Source organism: Humulus lupulus, chromosome 8 (assembly GCF_963169125.1).
Source record: "Humulus lupulus chromosome 8, drHumLupu1.1, whole genome shotgun sequence".
In the NCBI taxonomy this organism is placed as follows: domain Eukaryota; kingdom Viridiplantae; phylum Streptophyta; class Magnoliopsida; order Rosales; family Cannabaceae; genus Humulus; species Humulus lupulus.
Window position 1 is genome coordinate 60,155,237 of NC_084800.1, and position 7,575 is coordinate 60,162,811.

The following is a 7,575-nucleotide window of genomic DNA, read 5'->3' on the forward strand; positions in this document are numbered from 1 at the left end:
ACATCCTCCATGGAGAGTATGTTGTACCACTGCTGGGCCTTCAACTAGGACGGCAACTTCTCCTTCATGGCCTCCAACGCATGGGGGCACTACCTTGAGAAGTTCAAAGTTTGGCTGCAACAGGAGCTGCAGGCGTCGACTGAGACCGGGGAGACTTCTACTGTGGGCGAGCAAGAGACTGAGGAGGTGACGTCTTCAGAGTGGCCTGGGGGAGCCTAAATTTTTTTTTTTGTATTTTCACTTTTATCTACTTTTGTTTGTAAATACTGAGTACGAGGTTATTCTCCTTGAGACAATTTATTAATTTTAGCTATTTCAAGTTTTACTTGTTCAATCCTTTTCTCATATTTTATGATGTGTTTGGTAGAAACTTAGTTCGTGTTAGTTTTATTGATCGTTTTTCCTTTAGAGGAAGCGAAACATTGCTAGTCAATTTAACCAACTTCCAAGTTCTTGGAACCTGGTCGTGTCCAGGAAGTTTAATTTTAAAACTTAGTTCGCGTTAGTTTTATCGACACCTCGTGTTTTTCTAAAAAAACACTTGATTAATCAATTTAACCAACTTCTAAGTTTTAGAACCTGGTCAGGTCCAGGATATTTAATTTTAAAAACTTAGTTCGCGTTAGTTTTATCGACACCTCATGTTTTTTCTAAAAAAACACTTGGTTAATCAATTTAACGAACTTCTAAGTTTTAGAACCTGGTCGGGTCTAGGATATTTAATTTTAAAAACTTAGTTCGCGTTAGTTTTATCGACACCTCGTGTTTTTCTAAAAAACACTTGGATAATCAATTTAACCCACTTCTAAGTTTTAGAACCTAGTCGGGTCCAGGATATTTAATTTTAAAAACTTAGTTCGCGTTAGTTTTGTCGACACCTCGTGTTTTTCTAAAAAAAACACTTGGTTAATCAATTTAACCAACTTCTAAGTTTTAGAACCTGGTCAACTCTAGGATATTTAATTTTTAAAACTTAGTTCGTGTTAGTTTTATCAACACCTCGTGTTTTTCTAAAAAACACTTGGTTAATCAATTTAACCAACTTCTAAGTTTTAGAACCTGGTCGAGTCCAGGATATTTAATTTTAAAAACTTAGTTCGCGTTAGTTTTATCGACACCTTGTGTTTTTCTAAAAAACACTTGGTTAATCAATTTAACCAACTTCTAAGTTTTAGAACCTGGTCGGGTGATCTGCCCCCAAGTAGCCAGGAAGTGGACTTGCGTTGCTACTTGAACTAATTACACACAAAAAATCATACAGACAAAAATGAGCTAATAAACCATTATAATTTTTTTTATATACATATAGCTAATTGGCTTTTATACGCAAGCCTTACATAAAGGAGTGATTTGATCACTGATAATATTTTCTCAAATGCACAGCATTCCAGGTCTGTGGCACCATTCTCCATTAAGTCGGGATAACTTGAAAGTGCCTTCTTGTACGATTTCGATGATCTGATAGGGCCCTTCCCAGTTCGGGCCTAAGGAACCATCTTTGGGGTCCTTGCGCGCTAAAAACACCCTTCGAAGTACCAGGTCTCCCAATTCAAAAGCACGCCTTTTAACCTTTGAATTAAAATAACGAGTGATCTTTTGCTGATAATGTGTGAGGCATAGCAGTGAATCTTCTCGCTTTTCATCAATCAGGTCGAGGGACGCACTGAGCAATTCGTCATTCTGCTCTTGGCTGAAGGCCTGGACCCTATGCGAGGCTATCTTTGTTTCGACCGGAAGGATGGCTTCACTCCCGAAAGTCAAGGAAAAAGGGGTGTGCCCCGTCAAAGTTCAATGCGAGGTCCAGTACGCCTATAGCACCTAAGACTCGCCTTGGCCTCGACCAGCTTCTTCTTAAGACTCGCCTTGTGCGTCTTGTTCACAGCCTCGACCTACCCATTAGCCTGGGGGTAGACCACTGAGGAAAAACTTTTAATTATGTCGTGCCTTCCGAAAAATTCGGTGAAGAGGTCGCTGTCGAATTGGGTTCCATTGTCTGACTCGATCTTCCTTGGCAGTCCGAACCGGCAGAAAATATTCTTAACCACAAAATCGAGGACTCTCTTTGATGTTATTGTCGCCAGGGGCTCCGCTTCTGCCCACTTCGTGAAGTATTCAACGGCCACTACCGCATAGCGAACTCCTCCTTTTCCCGTGGGTAGGGCTCCAACTAAGTCAATCCCCCAGACCGCAATCGACCACGGGGACGAGATCATCTTCAACTTGACTGGTGGAGCTCGAGCGATCGTGGCGAACCGCTGGAACTTGTCACACTTTCGGACATAAGAAATCGAGTCATTTGATAAAGTAGGCCAATAATATCCTTGCCTCAATATCTTCAAGGCCAGAATTTGCCCACCAGCGTGATCTCCACAAAAGCCTTCATGCACCTCCTGCAAGATAGCTTTAGCCTCTTCTGGCAGAATGCACCACAGAAGAGGCAGAGAGAGACCGCGCTGGTACAATGTTCCATCTACGACTGTATATGTTGTGAAAATTCTAATGATTAAAATATGTGCAAGTATACACAATCGGCAACAAGTAATACAGTGACAAAGCGTCAAAGTTCATATCCACATGGACTTTTTAACTAAATTAATGTAAAATCAACCAAAAAACAACTTATAAAATAGTAACCAAAACAAAGGAAAGAGTGGGTAATTAACTCTGAAAATAATTGTAGACAAACAAAGGAATTAAACCAAAAATCAGAGATTAAAATGACAAAATACTGGGTGGTTTTCAGATATAAGAAAAATGGATTCGGGTGATTAATTCCCCTCGGTTCGTTCCAGTTGTTACAGCAATGGCTCAGCAATGGGTTAGCAATTATGACAGTGTTAACAAATTTCGTAAAACCCAGCAAGTTTTTCCCAAAACGTGCAATCTAATGTCTATACTCCCCTTCTATACATTCCTGCATGAAATCAGATTATAAACATTCATTTCAGCATCAATTCTTAAGTTATGCAAGGTAGCAAAACATTCCTATTCTACTACTCAAAATCACCTAAAACTAGATGAATCTCTTGCATCAATTGAATGAAATCAGCTAGACTTCCCTTTTCCAAGTTAGATCTAGCTTAGTAAATGCTAAAAATGGCCAATAATTAACATTCAATAACAGTAAAGCACATTCAATTGAACAAAGACATAATCACTTAGCCATTGCATTTATATGTTGAGTTCATACTTGAGGGTTCATAATCACCCAAACCCTTAGGAAATTAGTTCATAGTTGCAAACTTAAACATGAAAATAATACAGAAGTAATCCATGGAGTTTGCAGAAATTAGATGAAATTAATACAAAGAGAAAGAAATGGTGTAGGAAGAATGAGTTGTGAGCTCAAATCCTCCTCATGGCATCAGCCTTCTTCCTTCTCTTTTGGTCGTACTCTTCTAAAATCTTCTCCCTGAAACCTTCTCTGTACTTAGCCAAAACTTCTCTCCCTTTCTAAAATGGTGAATATCCCCCAAAAATACGGCCGCCTCCTTTAATTCTAGGGTACTTTCCTTTACCCTCATTGGACAATCCAGATCATTTGCCTACATGTACTTTGTCCCACATACTCAGCTGACTCAGTACTCAGTACACTTGCCACCTGGCCGCCTCTTTTCTCTTCATTTAATCCAGCTGGAGTATTTTTTCCACGAAGTCCTTTTTCTCTAGCTTCTGTTTAATTGCTAAGACTGACTGCTACAGCATTGTTGAGTTAGCATCCTCCCCTTTTCAGCAACATTTCCCTTTGATTCACAGTTCCCTCAGCTCATATTTTGTAAGCTTCCTTTCCTGATTAACACAACACAGTAATTTACATAAAAAAAACACTGAAAAATATTACAATACAAACCTAACTCTTACCCAAACTCACTACCTAGAATAACACACTAAAACTGACAAAATTACATGAAATAAGGGCTCATTACTCTTTTTAATTTTGAAAAGCAAGTTCAAAGATTATAAAAATAACTCTAAATCCTAGAGTTATCAGTATACCTCAGAGCTTGGTAGAGTATCTTTCTTGCATTCTTTCGCTCTTCGGGTAACTTCCCTGTTGTAAGATACTCGACTATGGGAGTCATCCAGGTTGGCCTAGCATTGATCATCTCGATCTCCCTTGTACTCTCTACCACACTTGGTCTCTCCAAGAACTCCACCAGTATCAGGCTCAAGGTCTTGGCTTCCTTGGAGGTGGCCAGCTTTGCTAAGGCATCAGCATTGGCATTCTACTCCCGAGGGATCTGTTCGACTAGGCAGTACTCAAATTCGGACAGCTCCTTTACCTTGGCCAGGTAGGCCGCCATCTTGGTTCCCCGCGCTTGGTATTCCCCTGTTACCTGGTTTACCATAAGTTGGGAATTGCTATAGCATTGGATGGCCCTAGCCTTCAGCTCCTTGGCCACCCTCAGCCCAGCCAATAAAGCTTCGTACTCGGCCTCATTGTTGGATGCTTCGAACCCGAATCGTAACGCGGAGTGGAAACAATGTCCCTCTGGGGATATCAAAATGATTCCAGCTCCGGACCCATTCTCATTAGATGAACCATCCACAAAGATTGTTCTTCCACCAGTTCCTCTTGGAATCTAGTGCATTCTGCCACGAAATTAGCTAGAGCTTGGCTTTTGATCGTAGTTCGTGGTACGTATAGTATCTCGAATTGGCTGAGCTCGATAGCCTATTTCAAAAGATGTCCTGATGCCTCAGGTTTCTGCAGTACCTGCCTTAAAGGTTGATCAGTTATGACGTGGATTGAATGGGACTGGAAATATGGCTTAAGCTTTCTGGAGGTCGTGATAAGACAGAAAGCTAATTTTTCCATCAACGGATATCGAGATTCAGCTCTGAAGAGCCTTTTGCTAATGTAATAGACTGGCTTCTAAGACCGGTCCTCTTCCCAGACCTGCACAGCGCTAGCCGCATCTTCCGTGACAGCTAGGTAAAGAAAAATAGGCTCTCCCGCTGTTGGCTTAGATAGCACGGGCGGCTCAGCTAAATGTGCTTTTAGGTCGAGGAAGGCACACTCGCACTCTTCGGTCCACTCAAACTTTTTATTTCCTTGGAGCAGGTTATAGAATGGCAAACATTTGTCGGTAGATTTGGAAATGAACAATTTAGGGCTGCCACCCTTACTGTCAGACTTTGGACGTCTTTTCACGACCGGGGTGATGGAATTTTGAGTAGCGATCTGATTTTGACGGGATTCGCCTCTATTCCTCTGGTGTTGACTATGAAACCCAGAAATTTTCCTGATGCAACCCTGAAGGTACATTTTTTGGGATTCAGCCTCATACCGTACTTCCTTAGGATCTCAAAACATTCTCTCAGATCGGGAACATGGTCATCGGCAGTTTTTGACTTGACCAACATGTCATCAACATACACTTCCATGTTTCTCCCGATCTGATCAACGAAGATCTGTTGACCAATCTCTGATATGTAGCTCCGGCGTTTTTCAACCCAAAGGGCATGATTTTGTAACAATAAACATTGGTTGGGGTCATAAAGCTGGTATGCTCCTGATCCGTGGGATTCATAGCGATCTGGTTGTAACAAGAGTACACATACATGAAGGACATGAGCTCGTGTCCTGCCGTGGCGTCCGCCAACTGGTCGATCCTTGGTAGGGGAAGCAATCCTTGAGACATGCTTTATTCAGGTCAGAAAAGTCGATGCAGGTCTGCCTTTTCTCATTGGGCTTTGGGACCAGAACAGGATTGGCGACCCAGTTCGGGTATTTTTCCTCACGGATAAAACCGCATTTTAAAAGCCAAGAACCTTCTTCTTCCAGGGCTGCAGCTCGGGTCGTGCCCAGACGCCTTTGTTTCTGCGACTTTGCAGGCATACTTTTGTCCAAGCTGAGGGTATTCATGATGATGCTTGGGCTGATCCCCACCATGTCTTCATGAGACCAGGCGAAAACGTGTAAATTTTCTTGCAGTAATTTCAGTAGCTCTGCCTTTCTTTAACACTCAAGGTTTTTCCCGAGCCTAACAATCCTCGAAGGGTCTTGAGAGTCGATATTTACCTCTTCGAGCTCTTCAATACCCTGGAGCTCAGACCTATCCTCACCAATTCTAGGGTCAATATCTTCACTCAGGGTGGTGCCTATGCAATTGCCCGGCCGAGATTCCTCTATCCCAGAGCTAGTTCTCATTTCCTGGGGTTCCTCGCTTCCACCCTAAATGGTCATCGTCTGCTGCTCAGGTTGTGATTTTCCTTTCATGGAAATGCTATAACATTCCCTGGCAGCAAGCTAATCACCTTGGACCGTACATATCCCCATAGGGGAGGGGAATTTTACTGCGAGGTGGCAGATAGAAGTTATGGCTCCAAATGCCCTCAACGTAGGCCGACCCAAAATTGCGCTGTACGCTGTGGGACAGTCGATGATCACAAACTCGAGGATTTTGAAGACAGTTCGTGGTCCCTCTCCCAAGGTTTTACTAATTCAATCGTACCTATCGGTGCAACCGTTCGCCAGAGAACCCATACAGTATGATGGAAGTGGCCTTCAGTTCGGTCACCAACAGCCCCATTTTTTCTAACGTGGACCGAAACAGCAAATTCACTTAACTCCCATTATCAACTAGTACCCTCTTGACTCTCCGGTTGGCGAGCTAGGCGGTTACAACTAGAGGATTATTATGTGGGAACTAGACATGACTGGCATCTTCTTCGGTTAAACTGATTGGCTGTCTCTCCAATCGTTGTTGTTTGGATATAGGTTGCTTTGGGATACATTCGATTTTGTTATGAGACTTTAATTCATTGATGTATCTTTTCTGAGCACCTCTGCTCGAGCCTGCTAGATGGGGGCCCAAAAATGGTGGTTATCTCTCCTCCTATTATTGGAGGAGGGAGGTCCTGTCCCCCATGGGATCCGATCGAATTTGCTGGAGTTTCTAGAGCTAATTGAATGTTTTGCATGGCGGGCTAATTTGAAGTGACCCAATTCCGGGCATACTGAGCCAAGGATCCGGCCCGAATAATTGTCTCAATCTCATCCTTCATATGCTTGCAATCATCGGTGTTGTGACTGATGTCATTGTGGAATCGACAGAATTTTGAAGGGTCTCTCCTAGCCTTCTGATTTTTCAAGGGCTCTGGCCTTTTCCAGGGAAGGCGGCAGAATTCACTAGGAAAATGTGCTCCATAGTGCTTGTGAGATCGGTATAAATCACGTATATCGGTTTGAATTTTTCCACGAGCTCGTTCTTCTTTGGGCCGTGCTGGCCGCCCTCGCCGTCCCTTTCTCTTGCTTCCACCCCCTTGGTTATTCTGGGCAACGGTCTAAGTCGCATTCGCAACGTCCGTTTCCGTTCCAACGGGCCGATCAGGGACTTGGCTGGTTCCCGCAACTGATGCTCTCGCTTCTTCCAAATTTATCCATTCTTGGGCCTTATTCAAGAATTCATCCACAGTGCTGACACCTTTCCTTTGGATTTCTTTCCACAGCCCACCCCCAACAAGGATTCCTGTTCTCATAGCCATGAGTTTAGAACTTTCGTTTGCATCCCTAGCTCGGGCAGCAACGTTGGCGAACCTACTCAAATAATCTTTTAAGGGTTCCCCGGG